Raw genomic sequence first — 18,294 nt, forward strand, 5'->3', positions numbered from 1 at the left:
TGTTTTCTTAATTTGAATTCTGTCATTCTGTCATTAGCTGTGACTTTCGTATCATCATGTCCACTGAGCTTTGGCTTTACATGTCATCGTGTCATAGTGTTATCGTATTAGTCACAACCAACTCCCATAATTCAAAACATGTCATCATATAAATCACTTAATAAAATCATGCATATACGTATGATGCAACCCGGGTGAAATGGACGAGTCCAGTCGGGAACTCTACCGGATTTGCTATCAATATATTGAAGGAAATAAGAGTTGATCGTCTAAGTTGAAATCTTGCTTCCTAGAATAGATGAGAGAATCTGCAACCAATAAAGTAACCACGTGAATGGGCGCCAGAGGGCTGTCCGGCGTGGCCACTCCGATGCTTAAGTCAGTGAAGAGCTCAAGCTATAAACCAATGTAATCAAGTGATGGCTGTGTGATTGGTATGTAGAACAAATGAGCAATAAATGAGTGTATTTAATGTGTGAATTAATATCTGAATAGAGAGTAAATATAAGGAAGGAACCTGGTATTTATAATGGAAAGTGTAATGATGACCTCGTTCCTTGTGTTGATCATTAATTATAGTAGAGTGGCTGATTATACCCAATTATTCTGACATATCAAATCTCATACTAGTCACATCCAGCCTACCTGATTTTTTTAACCACTTGCAATAGTGTCAAAGATGGTCGGCTGCGCACACTCTTTCAAGTCGGCGCAATTAAATTCATCACTCATATCAAGGTGGCTAGGGTAGAATGCTTCTCGGGGAATCGTATAGGAGCCCGGGCATTCCACATCCCGGGGAAATCATGTCCCGTGTACCCTGACGGCTCGGTCCCTTGAATGAACTTCTCTCTAGAGTATCTATGTCAGGCTTCTCTCTGCACTGTCCCGGATCCTTCAGGGCTCGGGTTTCCTTGCCGACCTATTCCATTACTCCAACTTATCTACATCTCCCGAATAATCCTTCCTTCACAACCTAGGCATTATCCCCTTTCGTGACTCGGGCATTATCCATGGCCCGACCCTATGACCTGGGACATCCCGGGAGTTATCCATGTACTGGGACATCCGGGATATAATCACTCCCTCCTTAAATAGTCGAGCTAGAGTCGTACTCGCTGTCCCGATTAATCTTGTGTGCCCTGTCAGGAAAGATAATTTGTCATTTAGTCTCCCCGAGATGATAATGATGCTTTATGGTCAGTGCTGACATCGAGCTAGCGGGGCTCTTGTGGTTCTCTACTGTGACCTCTACACTTCTCCCGCGTAATATAGAAGATATTAAGTCTTTAGGCTCCATCCCTTCCACCTACAAAATCCGAATTCCCAGACCATCTGATCACCCTGACACCTCTCCCCCGGGCTTTCTAACCTTTTTCGTAGAGCAACTTAAGAGTAGCCTTCGATTCCCCATCCATCATTTCTTCGAAGGGGTTGCCCGGTTCTTTGGGCTCCCCATTAATCATCTTCACCCGAACGCCTTTAGGATCATGGTTGCCACTTTTGTTTTGTTCCGCATGAAAGTCATTCCCATCAACTCTTCCATTTTTCATTATTTTTATTCTTGCCGATTTAATGACGGGGTCTTCTCTTTCATGACCCGGATGCATTATCGATTTCTAACTAACATCTCTTCATCTCTGAAGGGGTGGAAAACAAAATTTTTCTACTTACATCTTCCCACTCTCCCGGCCTACTTGACATGCTTCCTATCTTCTATACCCGAGAAACCTGAACTTTCTCGGGATTTTAAACTTCTTCCTACCTTTACCCATGCTTGGGATATTTTGGAAAAAACAGTCTTTCCTCTCCTCGGTGTTGATTGGGGGAGATAATCTGGTGTACTATGGGATCGGGTCCCAACATAAAGACCCTGTGGACGATATTATTGATGAGTTTGACCTGGTCGGGTCACAGGCTGGTAAATTACTCTCCTTAATTATTCTTTTTGTACGTTTTGTATTAATCATCTGACTGTTCATCTCTGGTGCAGCTGAAGAAGAAATGATTAAGGCCAGTCTACTCGAAGCGGCTGCCAAGAAGAAGGCAGAGCAGAAGAAGGCTCGGGCAGAAAAGAGAGCCCAGGAGACTCAATAACAAGAAGAGCGCCGAGCCCGGGCAGAGGCTGAGGCTGAGGCCCGGGAGGTAGAGGAGCGCCGGGCTAGAGCGGAGACTGAAGCTCGGGAGGAGACGGCCCCTCCCCCGGAGGAGACCACTTCCCTCACTAGTGAGGAGGACCCGGCCCCTCTGAATCGACGAAAGAGAAAAGCTGTGATGGACCCGGTCCTTGAGAGGGTTACTGTGGAAGAGGACGAACCTGAAGAAATTATTCGAACACCTCCTCTTCCCGGTTCCTCGGCCGGCTTTACTTTTCAGGGTGGAAGGTCCTTCAACTGGCCAAACACTTTTGGTGAGGATGTCAGCACGGACCTCACCAAGATGGTTCGGAGTCTGCTTCACCCTGGTGAGGTGGAGCATCTCAACAGACTCCACCCTAACCAAAAACTATGGGAAGGAGTCGCCCGGTCATTTTCCGTAAGATTCTTTCCTTTTGCCTTGTAATTTTACTATGTATTGATTGCTAACCCTGTTGGCTTACAAGGCTTGCAGATGTTGGTCTCCGCTTTTGAACAAGTGGCCAATGCTGCGCGAAGGGCCAATACCCAAGCTACTTCTTCCCGGGAGACGTATGATAAGCTCTGGGAGGAGGTGGAGAAAAATGAAGGATCTTCATGAGCATGTTTTGGCTCGGGAAAAGGCTGGCTGGAAACAGCAAGTGGCCCTAGTCCAAGCCGAGCTAGCTGAAGCCCGCGGGAATCCTCCCGGTAGGAATATGATTGCGACTTAAAAGCTGCTTATTTGGAGGTGCAGGCTGCTAAGGAAGAAGGAGAGTCTTCCTGGGCCCGGGCTGAGGAGGCGGTGGCTGCCCTGGAGCATTCGAAGATTTCCCATGAAGAGAACATGGCAAAATTCCTGTAGTCCCGGGAATTCAAAAAGATGGTGGCTGATAAGGCTTTCGTCTACTTTGAACGGGGCTTCAACAAATGTTCGGAGCAGTTCCAGGAGGGGGCCTCCTTCCTGCTGACCGGGAGGACTTCTCTGATCTAGTTAAGGCTGCTGCATCCCTTCCTGATGATGAGGAGGAAGAAGAAAAGGAGGCTCCCAAAATAGACTAAGATTTTTATTTCCATTTTTTTTTCTATTCCCGGGCTTCCAGGCACAATGTAAATTATTTCCCGTATCAATGAAAATATCCTGCTTTGCATTCTTCACTTGATATTTCTGAAAGTTATATTTCGTGCCATAGATTTTAATCATTCTTCACCAAACACCATTAAGCCAGGACGTGATCCCTTAGGTTTAATAAATAACCGATCTTGATAAATAATCACGGTGTGGGTCCTTAAATTTGGTAGATGACCGGGGAGGGCGTTCCCGGGCTAGGGTGCGGGTCCTGGACTTAGTAGATAACAGGGGTGCGGGTCCCCGGGCTAGGGTACATGTCCCTGTCCTTGGTTGATAACTGGGGTGCGGGTCCCTGGGCCAGGGTACGGGTCTCTGGCCTTGGTAGATAACTGGGGTGCGGGTCCCCGGGCCAGGGTGCGGGTCCCTGGACTCAGTATATTACCGGGTGCGGGTCCCCAAGTCAGGGTCTGGGTCCCTGGACTTAGTAGATCACTGGGGTACGGGTCCCCAAGCTAGGGTACGGGTCCCTGGACTTAGTAGATGAGCGGGGTGCGGGTCCCCGGGCCAGGGTGCGGGTACTTGGACTTAGTAGACACTTCCTTTAATAATTTCTTTATTTGATTCATAAGTAACAGATACAGAGGTTTCTAAACATAATATTTCTACAAATGGAATGCATTCGAAGGTGTTTTAAGGGTGTGACCCTGAGAATCTTCCAAATAATAAGCAGCTCCTGAGCTAACTCTTTGAATTAACTTGAAGGGTCCTTCCCATCGTGCTTCCAATTTCCCCACATCACCCACTGGCTTTTCTTTTTTCATGACTAGGTCTCCAACCTGGAAATCCCGTGATCGAACATGCTTATTGTAGGATTTCATTAACCGGCTTCGGTAAGCTTCCATTCGAATGGCTGCTCTATCTCTTTTCTCTTCGACAAAATCAAGCTCAATGGCCCGACTCTGATCGTTGCTACTCGGGTAAGATTCCACCCGAGTGGATGGTTGTCCGATCTCCACGGGTAGTATAGCTTCTGAACCATAGACAAGGCTATATGGATTTTCCCGAGTACTTGTTCGAGGTGTAGTCCGATATGCCCATAGTATACTCGATAATTCTTCAACCCAGTCCTTCACTTTTCCATGGAGCCGGGCTTTCAGTGCTTGTACAATGATTCTATTAGTTACCTCCGTCTGGCCATTTGCTTGTGGGTAGGCCACTGAGGTGAAAGATTTAACTATCTTCATTTCTTGGCACCATGATGTAATTTTATTCCCCTGAAATTGTCTTCCATTATCTGAGATCAATTTTCTTGGTATGCCAAATCTGCAAAAAATATTTTTCCAGACGAATTTCATTACTTCATCTTAAGTAATCTTGGCTAAGGGTTCGGCCTCCACCCATTTGGAAAAATAATCTACAGTCACAAGAAGGAATTTCCTTTGTGCCCGGGCTGTAGTAAAAGGGCCCACAATATCCATACCCCATTGATCAAAGGGATAGGATGCTGAGATTGGTTGCATACCAGTGGTTGGGCAATGATGAAAATTGGAATGATGTTGACAACCCTTACATTTCCGAACAAATTGAGCAGCATCTAAATTCATTCTAGGCCACCAAAATCCGGCTAATATAGTTTTTCGAGATAGAGCAGTCCCACCGAGATGTTCACCACAGCACCATTCATGTATTTCTCGGAGGACGTATTCTACTTCATTTTCTGATAAAAATTTGAGCAAAGGGCCTTGATACGATCGCCTATACAAAATATCATTTAAAAAGACGAACCTAGGTTCTTGCTTTTTGATTTTTGCAGCCCGGACCCGATCTTCTGGGAGTTTGCCATGGAGTATATACTCGATAAGAGGGGTCATCCATGAATTTTCTTGGGTATATGATACTTCTTCATCAACGGAGAGCACTAGCCGGGTAAAGCCGAGGACTTCCCGGGTGCTTATATCTGATATGGAAGCTGCTAATTTAGCCAATGTATCAGCCTCCCCATTCTCTTCTCTAGGAATTTGTTCAATGCTCCAGTTGGTCAAAGAGGCACCCCGGGCTGTGATAAGTCTTAAATATTTGATCATCCTCTCATCTTTGGCTTCATAGGTTCCATTGACTTGTTGTGCAAACAATTGAGATTCGGAATATATAATGACCCTGGAAGCGCCAACTTCCTGAGCGGCTTGCAGTCCAGTCAAAACGGCTTCATACTCTGCTTCATTGTTGGTGACCCGAGAATCTATTCTCAGGGCCAATTTGATCTTCTCTTCTGATGGAGCGTTCAGAACCACTCCGACTCCACACCTTGACAAATTTGATGCTCCATCAACAAAATCTCTCCATACCTCCTCTTCTCCTGGTTGGACCATCTCTATCAGAAAATCTGTCAATGCTTGGGCTTTACTAGCGAGTCGAGGTTTATATTCAATATCATATTCCCCGAGCTCTATAGTCCACTTAATCATTCTGCCCAAGATTTCAGTATGCGTCATGATCCTCCCGAGTGATGAATTGGTAAGAACAACAATTGGATGTGAGAGAAAATAAGGCCTTAATTTCCGGTTAGTCATCACCAGGGTCAGAGCTATTTTTTTGACTTCACTGTAAATTAACTGAGCTCCTCTGAGGGCATGGCTGACATAGTATATTGGATTTTGATCGGTGCCCTCCTCCTGGATTAATATAGAGCTAACAGCATGCTCAGTAGCCGACAAGTAGACCCATAACTTTTCCCCTGGCTCAGACTTGACTAAAACAGGCAGCTCAGATAAGTGCTTCTTCAGATCTTGGAAAGCTTACTCACAACCTTCATCCCATCCAAATTTCTGTGCCTTCCTCAAAACTTGAAAAAATGGATAGTTTTGATGAGGAGACCGAGAAATGAATCGGGATAGGGCAGCAATCCTCCCGATCAATTTTTGTACTTATCGGACAGATTGAGGGGAAGGCATATCAATCACTGCTTTGATCTTTTTCTGGATTTACTTCAATTCCTCGATCAGTTACCATGAAACCCAAAAATTTCCCACTCCTTACCCCAAATACACATTTAGCCGGATTGATTTTTATGCCATAGCACTTCAGGGTATCGAAGGTCTCGGTCAGATCATCCACAAAACAAGAAAATTTCCGGGTCTTAATCAGGATATCATCCACATATACTTCAATGTTCCTGCCTATCTGCTTCTGAAACACACGATTCATCAAGCGTTGGTATGTGGCCCCGGCGTTTTTCAGTCCGAAAGGCATGACCACTTAGCAGAAGGTGCCTCCCAAAGTAATAAACTTGCTTTTTCTTGATCTTCCCGGGCCATGGGGATTTGGTGGTAGCCCTGATATGCATCCATAAAACTCAATAATTCAAAACCAGAAGTAGAATCTACCAGCTGATCAATCCGAGGAAGGGGGTAACAATCTTTGGGACAAGCTTTATTCAGGTCCCGAAAATCTACGCACATCCTCCACTTCCCGGTGGATTTAGGAACAAGGACCACATTTGAGAGCCATGTAGGGAATTGGACCTCCCGAATGTGGCCGGCCCGCAACAGCTCTCACACCTGCTCATTAATGACTTTATCTTTCTTCGGGCCAAAATGTCTTTTCTTCTATATCACGGGCCGGGATCCCGGGATGATTTTTAGTTTATGCTCGGTCACTTGCGATGAGATCCCGGTCAGTTCCTGTTGGGACCAAGCAAAATCATCAATGTTTTCCTTTAAAAAGTTTAAGACATTTATCCGGGTAGACGCATTGATGTCTCGGGCCACCCGGATGTGCTTTCCTGGCTCAATCTCCACCGCCTCTTGCTCTTCTTCCACAACAAAATGTAATTCCCTTTTCTTGGCCACCTCCTCTGCTGGACTCTCTTTCTTCCCCTTTTCCTCCCTCCTTACTCTTTTCTGATCCACTCGGACAGTCTCCCCATAACATTTCCGAGAGGAAGGCTGGTCTCCCTTGACCTCGCCGACCTGTCCTCGTACTGGAAATTTAATTTTCTGATGATAAGTTGAAGCCACGGCTCTTATTTCATTCATAGCCGGCCTCCCCAAGATAATGTTGTATGAGGACGAGGCATCCACCACTGTAAAGATCATCATGACCGTCTTCCTCAAGTCCCCAGTTCCCAGGGTTAATGGAAAGGTTATTTCCCCTTCTGGGCATACAGCATGACCAGCGAAGCCGAACAGGGCATTCTCAACCGTCTCAAGCTGGTATTCATGTAAAAATCCATTTGAACCAGTGCTTCTTTGAATGTGACATTAACAGAGCTGCCATTATCAACGAAAACTCTGAGTACATCGTAGTTAGCCACTCGGGCTTGAATAACGAGAGCATCATTATGAGGAAGACTGACCCCTTTCAAATCTTCCGGGCCAAAACTTATGACCGGCTCGTTCCTTCTCTTTCCGTCAATCTCCAGGTATTCCTTTATGCTTCTCGCCTTCCTAGACCGGTTAGAGTCACCATCAGTAGACCCTCCCGAAATCATTTTTATCACTTCTCGACTCGGGGAAGGGTCTATTTTCTCTGGTTGTGTACTTTTCTTTTCCCGAGAGATCCCATCTGCTCTTCTACTTCCACCCGGTATGCCTGCTGAGATCCTGGGAGCATTAGGTCCGAGTCGCCGAGATAACCAGGGTGGTGATTTGGGCTCATCCCGGGAAGGACGAGATTCGGGCTCAGAGCGCCTGTTGAATTCTTTCCTCAAAGTCCGACATTCATTTGTATTGTGAGAACATTCCTTGTGAAGGGTACAAAACCCTTTCTTTTCCTGTCTCGGCAGTTATGCTGTTGAATTTGGACGGGGAGTCATGTCCAAGCTATATTCTTGGATTTCTCGGTCCCGGGAAATTCTCAAAGGGACGTGAGAGAAATGCCCCGGACCATTCTTCTTTTGAGCTCTCTCTTCGGGCCTGCCAACCCGATCTCCTCTCTATCTTTTCATGGCCTCACTCTTTTGGTTCTGCGCTTCTTCCATATTGATGTATTTTTTTGCCCGGGATAGAAGATCTTCAAATTCCCCGGGCAGTTTCTTTGTTAAAGATCGGAAGAAATCTCCTTCCCACAATCCTTACATGAACGCGGTAGTTTTTGTCTCGGGTGCACAGCCTGGGACATCCAAATCCACCCTGTTGAATCTTTTGATGTACGCCCTTAGAGTTTCATCTTGACCCTGCTTTACTTCGAATAAATTGAACGCAGTATTTTTGTATTTTTTACTGCTACTGAACAGGTGGAAGAATACTTTTTGAAATTCTTCGAAACAATGAATGCTTTGAGGTGTTAGCCCTTCAAACCATCTTTGGGCTGAGTCGACCAGGGTGGTCAGAAATACTTTGCATTTAATTTGATCCCTGATCGAGCAAAACTTGCACTATGAATTCCCCAAGAAAATATGATTTTGTATGCTCAAAATGTAATCGCAAGTGCACGATGTCAAGTAATAGTATATGAATGCTTTTTGTTTTATGACTAATAAAATTCAAGAAAATTTAAATAAACAAGCTCAAAGATTAAATGATGAAATATGAATGCTAAATCAATGGATTAAATTTCAAATGATAAAAGAATTTGTTGGGAATTCTGGTTCACCTACCCCTTATTAATTAATTAATTCGTTCGATTGTGTTCTACGCTTCCGACAGGATTTCCTATTCAATTGAACACACTCTTTCGAGCTAGGCCAAACTAATTCACTCAATGAAGTAATTAAATGTATTTAATTATTTATCAAGAATGAACCGCATTTCGATTGATGAAATCCCCTAGTTTTCGACCCTAAGGACTATGACTATCGGAACGTATCCAATTTCATATGTCTATGCAAATTGTAGATCCGCTGATTATACTACTCGATCCTATCACTAGTTATTCTCTCGAACTCACTCGTGATATAAAATTGTCGTAAAAGTTAGCTACGCTCAAACGACACAATAAAAATCGTAGTACAATCAAGTATAAAGCACAACTCAAAATATAAATTAATCAACTAAAAGTTTGGGGTAGGATCCCCTTTAATCCCAACAAATATGAAAAGTTTAGCTACTAGAATTCATAATTAAAATAAGCAAAACAATGTTTTAACTAAGAGAAAATAAATTAGAAATACGAGGCGTGACGAAATCTGCGAAGAACGATGCCTGAAATCGTCGTTTCTTCAATCCAAGTGCAAAAGCTCTCTCCCAAGCTCCTTGGCTCTCAAAAATATGTCTGAATCATCTTCAAAAGTCGACCAATCGTCTTTCCATAGTAACCCCCATCCAAAATAAGGTAAGAAATCGCGTCCAAAATTTTCCAAAAATAGGCGGCGCTCGGGCGGTAGAAAAGTACCGCTCGAGCGCCACACTCTCTGTAAGTCGCTGGACTTGTGCGGCATTCGCGCTCGGGCGGTAGAAATATACCGCTCGAGCGCCACACTCTCTGTCTTGGCCCTTTGTCTTCTCGCGCCCGGGCGGTATAAAAATGCCGCTCGGGCGCCAACTTTCTGTAACGATGGCTTCCGAAGACACCTTCTCGCGCTCGGGCGGTAGAAAATCACCGCCCGAGCGCCAACGTTCTGTCTTGTTTCCTCGGCTGGTCTTCTGTGGCGCCCGGGCGGTAAATTTCTACCGCTCGGGCGCCAAGTATTCTGTCCAACTTCTTGGATTCCACATTTTGCTCCGCTTTCCGACCATTTTTCCTGCAGATTCACCACACACGAGTGAGACATGATAAAATGCCAATGATTACTCTAAAATGAACAAAATGCAGATGAAATGCATGCATGCACAGTGCAAACACAACTAAAACTAATGCAATAAACACGTAAAAACACCACCTATCAACCCCCTCATACTAACCTTTTGCTTGCCCTCAAGCAAAACAGGTTAAAGCACGAGACTCTAAACAAACACAACAAAAATAAAAGACTCAAACAAGAACTAACCAACATAAGTCAATGTTAATGGTGAGTTAACAACTTTTATGCTCATGCCTCAGTGAAATTTCCACATACACATCATAATCAAGTCAAATCACAAACGAATACTCATTCTCATCTACACATAAATATTGACACTAATTTGAACGTGTGTGTGTGTGATGATGGGTCTAGTCATTCGTACTTCAAATAGATCAATCATCAAATCATGCGAATCACTCAATTAACACTTCAATACAAGTCTCACTAGCATGCACCCCCGTGTCCATTCATCACTAACCATCATTTAAACTTTATTAAATTCTTAGTTGCAGACAAGGGTGTCGAAAAGAAGGAAAATAAGCTCAAGTGGCTAAAAGTTGGGAGTACACCGATCATTTTTATTGTGCACTTGTCAAGACTTTTCGTCTGACTTTCCTCGTCTCCTTACATCTCCAACTTTTAGCCTAGGAATAGATTTTCATTCCTTTTATTTCGGCTCCCCCCTCACCTTACATCTCCTTTTTCTTTTTTTTTTTTTTTTTGCTCAAAGTTCTTTTTTGCAAGAAACTTTGTTATTTCAACATGTTGATGCACAATTTTCACACATGTACTCCCTAGGCTAAGAATATATGACTTTGGATTATAGCTGTTAGGAGTATGATATTTGAATTTAGTGCATTGAAAAAGGAGGTATATGTAAAGTTCAAGGCAAATCAAATTCTCTATTCAAGGTCTCAATCAGTGACTTATTTCCACGGGTTTACATGCCAAATCAACTCATAAATGATGTCTTTCAAGTTAACACACAAGACCTTCAAATGTCACCATTCTTCCTACAAAATTCTAGTCCCCACACATATGTGCTCAAAAAGTTCAAAATTTGTACCAAAATTCATGTTTCAACAATCAAGAGTATCATTCATGAAGTGACCCAAGCAATATTTTTGTATATTATCAATTCAACATCATCATTGGCGCATAAATTATGTCTTCTCACCATAAACGACACTAGACAACATAAATGCAACGAATAACTAAGCAACCATAACAATCTACCCCCCCTAATACTAGAGTTGTGCAATGCCCTCATTGCACAAAACGAAACAGACATTAAAAATAAAACAACTCATGAATGTAAATGCAAACATAGAAATGCAAACACAAATATGCAAACACAAATGCAGACTGAATAAACATGAAAGCTAATAAACATGCAAGACGGAAACAATGATAAGAAAGAAAAACAGAAAAGCGGTAAAGGGAAAAAAAAATTCGAAGTAGGGGAAACAGTAAACTCCCCTGATCAAGTGTCATCCTCATCCTGCTCCGGCGGTGGCACTCCTGCGGCCTCCCCATGCTGAGAGTAATCATACTGGAACCGGAACGGGGGAGGGGGTAGCGGAGACGGTGGGGTGGTCGATGGGTCAACACCCCCTTGCACAAGCAGCGAGCGCATCATGGAGTCAATGTGAGACAGATGGTCGGTGACATACGAGTTGAATTGACCCTGATGCGTTTGGAAGGCGAGATTCTCAGCCATCATATCGGTGTGAGTTCGCCGGCGGGGTGGTGGTGGACGGCGGCGTGGAGCGGCGGCGCTAGAGCCACCTAAATTTTCCTCCTCAGTGGGGAAGTCAATCTGTCGCTTGGCATACTTTCGCTTATCGTCTTCGATGGAAATCGGCTTCATGGGTTGAATCCACTCCTCGTCGTCCCGGAATAGAACTCCCGCTCGGGCACACAAATCGGAGATAATTGTCGGGAAGAACAGACCGACGTGACTGTTGCGAGCACACAACATGATTTGAGAGTGGATAAGTGTGCCCACATTCACGTCGTAGCCGTGAGTTAACGCAAAAAGGAGAACCGCTCGTTCCTTTTGGACCTCGCTCTTATGCGAGACCGGCATCATCCGTCGGGCCACAAATAAGTACCACATGGCAGCGTCAACGGTCAAGAATTTCTCGTCGAAACAGCTCGGCGGTCCGCCCACTAGTTTCCACATCGCACTCGCACCCGGATGGCATAGCGCGGTGATAATCAAGTCATAGTTCGGGTCAGCAGCTAAAGCCTCAAAACGAGAGTTGTCGACCTCCGCCGTTTCCAACAGTGCATTGATAGTTGCCGAGTCACACGGGACATGTACACCCCGAACAAACACCGTCCCATTTCTCCCCTCCATAGCATTCGCATAAAATTCACGCACCACCGAAACTACCGCCGCCTTAGGATGATTGGAAAAAGTTTCCCATCCACGCCGTTCCAATTCTATCCGAGTTCCTAGGTGCCTATCGGCAGATTCTTTTCGGAATCCCCTCTCTACTATCGGATTTCTATTCATCTTGGCATGCTCATACCTAGCCCGAGCTTCTTCACTAACAAAGCGATGCCTATCAAAAGTCGAAGACGAGGAAGAAGCGGAAGTACCTCTTTGTTTCTTCTTTGGAGCCATATTAGTGGATGAGAGAGATTTTGGGGGAATCGGAGAAGATGACGCTTGAATTCCGCAGGAGGCGCTTGCCCACGATGCTTGAATCTTGATGGTTGGAGTGATTCCCTGCAAGAAGATGAGAGAAGAAGAGGCAAGAGTTAGGGATTTGGGAAGAGGGAATTAGAAAATTTCGTGCAGAATGAAAGAGGAAAGGGGGAATTCGCGCATATAAAGTACTCGCGCTCGAGCGGTAAAAGTTACCGCTCGAGCGCGAACCTCTCTGGGCTGAAAAGTCAGAGGTAAGCGCGGGCGCTCGAGCGGTAAGAAATCACCGCCCGAGCGCCAAGTTTCTGTACGCCAAGGTAAATTTCGCGCTCGAGCGGTACAAAAATACTGCCCGAGCGCCAACCTCGCTGCCTAAAACGCTTAATTTTTTTTTTTCTTTTTTTAATATGAAAACATAAACTTAAACTAACACTAAAATCAAATTAAATGCAAGATGAAGGGAAGAGATGTAGTTCTCAATTTATAGTCGAGAGCTTGACTGTCGGTCTGTCTCAGTTCGGCAAGTCTTGGAACCGGGTGATTCCAAGTTGTGGCTCAACTGTGCCACCCATGTAGTGCTTTAGACGCTGGGCGTTGACCGTAAATGTCCCATCCTTCCCATCTTGCAATTCTACAGCTCCCGATGGATAGACTTTCGAGATCACGAATGGACCTGACCATCGCGACTTCAATTTTCCGGGAAACAAGCGCAACCGGGAGTTGTAGAGCAGAACACTTTCACCCTCCTTAAACTCTCTCTCGATGATTCTCTTGTCATGCGCCTTTTTGGTTTTTTCCTTGTAAGACAGTGCGAGATCGTAAACCAAATTCCGGAACTCCTCCAATTGGTCCAACTGAAGCAAACGCTGTTCACCTGCATCAGTAAAATTAAAGTTTAGCGCTTTTGTGGCCCAGTATGCACGATGCTCTAACTCGACAGGCAAATGACATGCTTTACCAAACAAAAGCCTATATGGTGTAGTGCCTATAGGTGTTTTAAAAGCAGTCCTATACGCCCAAAGAGCATCATCTAACCTCACCGACCAATCTTTCCTACCGACACCTACCACTTTCTCCAAGATTCGCTTAATATCTCGATTCGACACTTCCACTTGACCACTCTTCTGGGGGTGATAAGGGGTAGAGATCTTATGTGTGACACCATATTTGCTTAAAAGTTTTTCAAAGAGTTTGTTGCAAAAATGAGTGCCACCATCACTAATGATTGCTCGTGGTGTTCCAAAGCGGTTAAAAATGTTTTTCTTCAAAAATTTTAGAACCACTTGAGCATCATTAGTGGCGTATGCTTCCGCCTCTACCCACTTAGACACATAATCCACCGCCACCAAAATGTATTTTTTTGTGAAAGAACTAGGAAATGGTCCCATAAAGTCTATTCCCCACACATCAAAAACCTCACATTCAATGATATTATTTAACGGCATTTCGTGACGGTTAGAGATGTTACCTGACCGCTGGCATTTATCACAGTGTAGCACATAAGAACGAGCATCTTTGAAAAGAGTTGGCCAATAAAAGCCACATTCAAGTACCTTGGATGCCGTCCTTGTTGGTCCGAAGTGACCACCTACCTCAAGGTCATGGCAATGGTTGAGAATTTGATCAAACTCTTCTTCCGCAACACACCGTCTTATCATGGCATCCGCACAAATTTTGAACAAGAAAGGTTCCTCCAAAAATAATACTTCACGTCCGAAAAGAATTTCTTTCTTTGGTGAAATTTTAAATTTGTGGGGGGGTGAGCCTGTAACAAGAAAATTTGTAAAATTGGCATACCATGGACAATTTTTCACCTCAAACAACTGCTCATCTGGGAACCAATTATTAATCGCATCAGTCACACAATCATTACTGATAAATTCTAATCTAGACAAATGATCTTCAACCACATTCTCAACACCCTTCTTATCTTTTATCTCCAAATCAAATTCTTGCAATAATAAAATCCACCGAAGTAAGCGTGGCTTTGCATCTTTCTTTGCAAGTAAATATTTAAGTGCAGAGTGATCAGTAAACACAATTACTTTCGACAAAACAAGATAAGCATAAAACTTGTCAAGTGCAAACACTACTGCAAGTAACTCTTTTTCGGTGGTGGCATAATTCAATTGTGCTTCATCTAGAGTCCTACTTGCGTAGTATATGGTGTGAAATACCTTGTTTTGTCTTTGTCCAAGGACAGCACCCACCGCAGTATCGCTAGCATCGCACATGATCTCGAAGGGTAGATCCCAATCCGGTGCCACCAAGACAGGAGCCGTCACTAAGCGCTCTTTCAACTTCTCGTATGCCTGCAAACAATCAGAATTGAAATCAAAAGGCACATCTTTCATGAGTAAAGAAGATAAAGGTTTTGCAATTTTAGAAAAATCTTTGATGAAACGTCGGTAAAAACCGGCGTGGCCTAGAAAACTTCTAACTCCCTTTATGGACGCCGGAGGTGGTAAGTTCTTGATAACTTCAACTTTCGCCTTATCCACCTCTATTCCGTGCCCCGAAACCTTGTGCCCTAGGACAATTCCCTCTTGTACCATAAAGTGGCATTTTTCCCAATTAAGCACCAAGTTTGTCTCCTCACATCTCCTCAACACTACCTGCAAGTTCTGCAAACAATCATTAAAAGACGAGCCAAAAATCGAGAAGTCATCCATAAATATTTCAAGAAAAGTTTCAATCATATAATGGAATATAGCAGTCATGCATCGCTGAAAAGTGGCAGGGGCATTACACAAACCAAATGGCATCCGTCTAAAAGCAAAAGTGCCATAAGGACAAGTGAAAGTGGTTTTCTCTTGGTCCTCGGGTGCAATCATGATTTGGTTATACCCAGAATACCCATCTAAAAAACAATAGAACTCATGACCCGCTAACCTCTCAAGCATTTGATCAATAAAGGGAAGGGGAAAGTGGTCTTTACGGGTAGCATCATTCAATTTCCTATAATCAATGCACACACGCCATCCAGTAACAGTCCTAGTGGGTATTAATTTATTATTTTCATTTGTGATAACAGTAATCCCACCTTTCTTTGGCACACACTGAACAGGACTTACCCATGCACTATCAGATATAGGATAGATAATACCTGCGTCGAGAAGCTTAATTGTTTCAGCCTTTACTACCTCTTGCATCTTTGGATTTAATCGTCTTTGAGGTTGCACGAGAGGTGAGTACTTCTCTTCCATCAAGATCTTGTGCATGCAGACGGATGGATTTATTCCTCTGATATCTGCCACCTTCCACGCAAATGCACCCTTGTGCGCTTTCAAAACTTCCAACAGCTTGTCCTCCATCGCATCTGTCAAAGCAGCAGAAATAATGACAGGTAAAGTGTTATTCTCACCTAAGTATACGTACTTGAGGTGTGGAGGCAACGGCTTTAGCTCAAGCGTTGGTGGATCCTCGATGCTTGACCTTTGAGGGGTCAAATCTCTTCGTTCTCCTAGATCCTCCAGTCGCATCCTCATTAGGTCTTCTCCATGGTTGGTTGGCATTAAAGTGTGCCACAATTTCAGCCCTTTCTTCGTCTAACTCCTCTTCTCCCAATTCAGTATTGATAGTGGCCTCCAAAGGGTCCCTAAGAGTATCCTGCACATAGTTGGATACAAGAGAGTCAAAAGCATCAATTCTAAAACAACTATCAGAATGCAGTGTGTGCTTAAGTGCATTAAAAACATCAAATGTAATCTCTTCTTCGCCCACTCTCAATCTCAACTTTCCCTCTTGCACATCAATCAGTGCCTTGCCAGTCGCAAGGAATGGTCTTCCCGAAATGAGAGGCATCTCGGTATCCTCCTCCATGTCGAGCACCACGAAATCGGCAGGAAAAATGAATTTGTCCACCTTCACTAGCACATCCTCGACCACTCCGCGGGGGTACTTGACCGATCTGTCAGCCAGTTGCAAGGACATCCTCGTCGGCTTAGGCTCTCCCAACCCAAGTTTCCTAAACACAGAAAATGGCATCAGATTAATACTTGCACCAAGATCACATAATGCTTTATAAAAAACAACATCACCAATCATGCAAGGAATGGAGAAACTCCCTGGGTCTTTTAGCTTAGGTGGGATTTTGTTTTGCACCAAAGCGGAGCAATTTTCAGTTAAGTTGACTGTCATATGATCCTCCAACTTCCTCTTATTTGCTAAGATATCCTTCAAAAATTTAGCATAACTAGGCATTTGCATTAGAGCATCGGCAAAGGGAATATTGATATACAACTTTTTAAACACCTCTAAAAACTTACCGAATTGTGCATCTAGTTTTGCCTTTTTTAATGCTGCAGGAAAAGGTGGAGGGATAACAATCTTAGGTTGTGCAGTGAGTGCTGGTGTAGAGTTAGATGACTTACCTTGAGACGTCGCAGCATGTTCATCTGGCACTTGGCTTTTCTCTTTTTCTCTAGGCTCCAAAACTTTTCCGCTCTTCAACTCAATGGCCTTCACTTGCTCTTTTGGATTAGTCTCTGTATTACTTGGCAAGGTGCCCGGCTCTCTACTTGCTATCATCTTGGCCAACTGTCCAATTTGATTCTCGAGCCCCTTTATTGATGCATTCTTGGTTTTGGAGTCGAGTTTCAGTGGATGAGATAAACTTAGACATCATTTGTTCCAAGTTGGACTTTTCTTCTCTAGGAGGATCGGATCTGTACATCGGTTGTTTCCCATATTGTTGTCCTCCTTGCGGCCTATTATGACTGTTTTGACCGCCCCATGAGAAGTTGGGATGTTGCCTCCACCCAGGATTATATGTGTTCGAGTAAGGGTCATTCCTTGGGCGGTTTTGGACTCCCACTTGATTCACCGGTGCCTCATCTTGCACATAGAAGGGATTTCCATCTTGACAGTCTTTCACATAGTGTTCCCCTCCACACTTCTCACAGAATATCTCTTGAAGACGCATAGCCATGCCACCCACGTTCAAGCCGTCTATTTTCCTGTTTAAAGCGTCAAGTTGTGCAGTAATAACAGAAAAATCAGTTACCTGGTGAACTCCGGCACTTCTCCGCTGGTTGTTCCTGTCAGATTGAGGATGATAGCTGCTAGCAGCCATCTCCTCCAACAACTCATATCCTTCTTCTGCAGTCTTCCTCAAAAGGTTCCCACACGCAGCAGCATCTATCATAGTACGGTTAGGAGTAAGCAAACCGTAATAAAAGGTTTGAACGACTAACCCAAGTGGCAACTCGTGATGTGGGCATCTTCGTAATAGATCTTTGAAACGCTCCCACGCCTTATATAGTGACTCTTGATCGAACTGAGCAAATGTTGTGATGTCTGCCCGCAGCTTCATGGTCTTCGATGGAGGAAAGTATTTGATGAGAAACGCCTTCGCCATGTCCTCCCATGTAGCTATCGAACCCTACAGGTAAACAATTCAACCTAAGCTTTAGCTTTATCACGCAAAGAGAAAGGAAATAAACGCAGTCTAACAGCATCATCAGAAACTCCATTAAATTTAAAAGTATCGCAAATCTCAAGAAAATCCGCGATGTGTGTGTTTGGATCGTCCACAGCAGTTCCTCCAAATTGGACGGTGTTCTGAATCATCTGGATAATGGCTGGTTTTATTTCGAATTGGTTTGCCCGCACAATCGGCCTCACAATGCTGGGGCGTGCACCATCCAAAGAAGGCTGGGCATACTCTAACATGGGTATGCGGCGTGGCATCTCAATTTGTCTCTCGTTTTGGCGCTCCGCCTCCTGCTCT

The 18,294-nt window shown here is 44.2% G+C and overlaps 1 non-coding gene across 1 annotated transcript; it reads left to right on the top strand.

Moving 5' to 3' along the window:
- Positions 1-17,767: 17,767 nt before the first annotated feature.
- On the top strand, positions 17,768-17,873 carry LOC140815119 (small nucleolar RNA R71). Its single transcript, XR_012114262.1, has one exon. It is a non-coding gene; the product is annotated as a small nucleolar RNA R71 (small nucleolar RNA).
- The last annotated feature ends 421 nt before the right edge of the window (positions 17,874-18,294 follow it).

This window comes from Primulina eburnea, chromosome 1, assembly GCF_022965805.1.
Source record: "Primulina eburnea isolate SZY01 chromosome 1, ASM2296580v1, whole genome shotgun sequence".
Taxonomy (NCBI): Eukaryota; Viridiplantae; Streptophyta; class Magnoliopsida; order Lamiales; family Gesneriaceae; genus Primulina; species Primulina eburnea.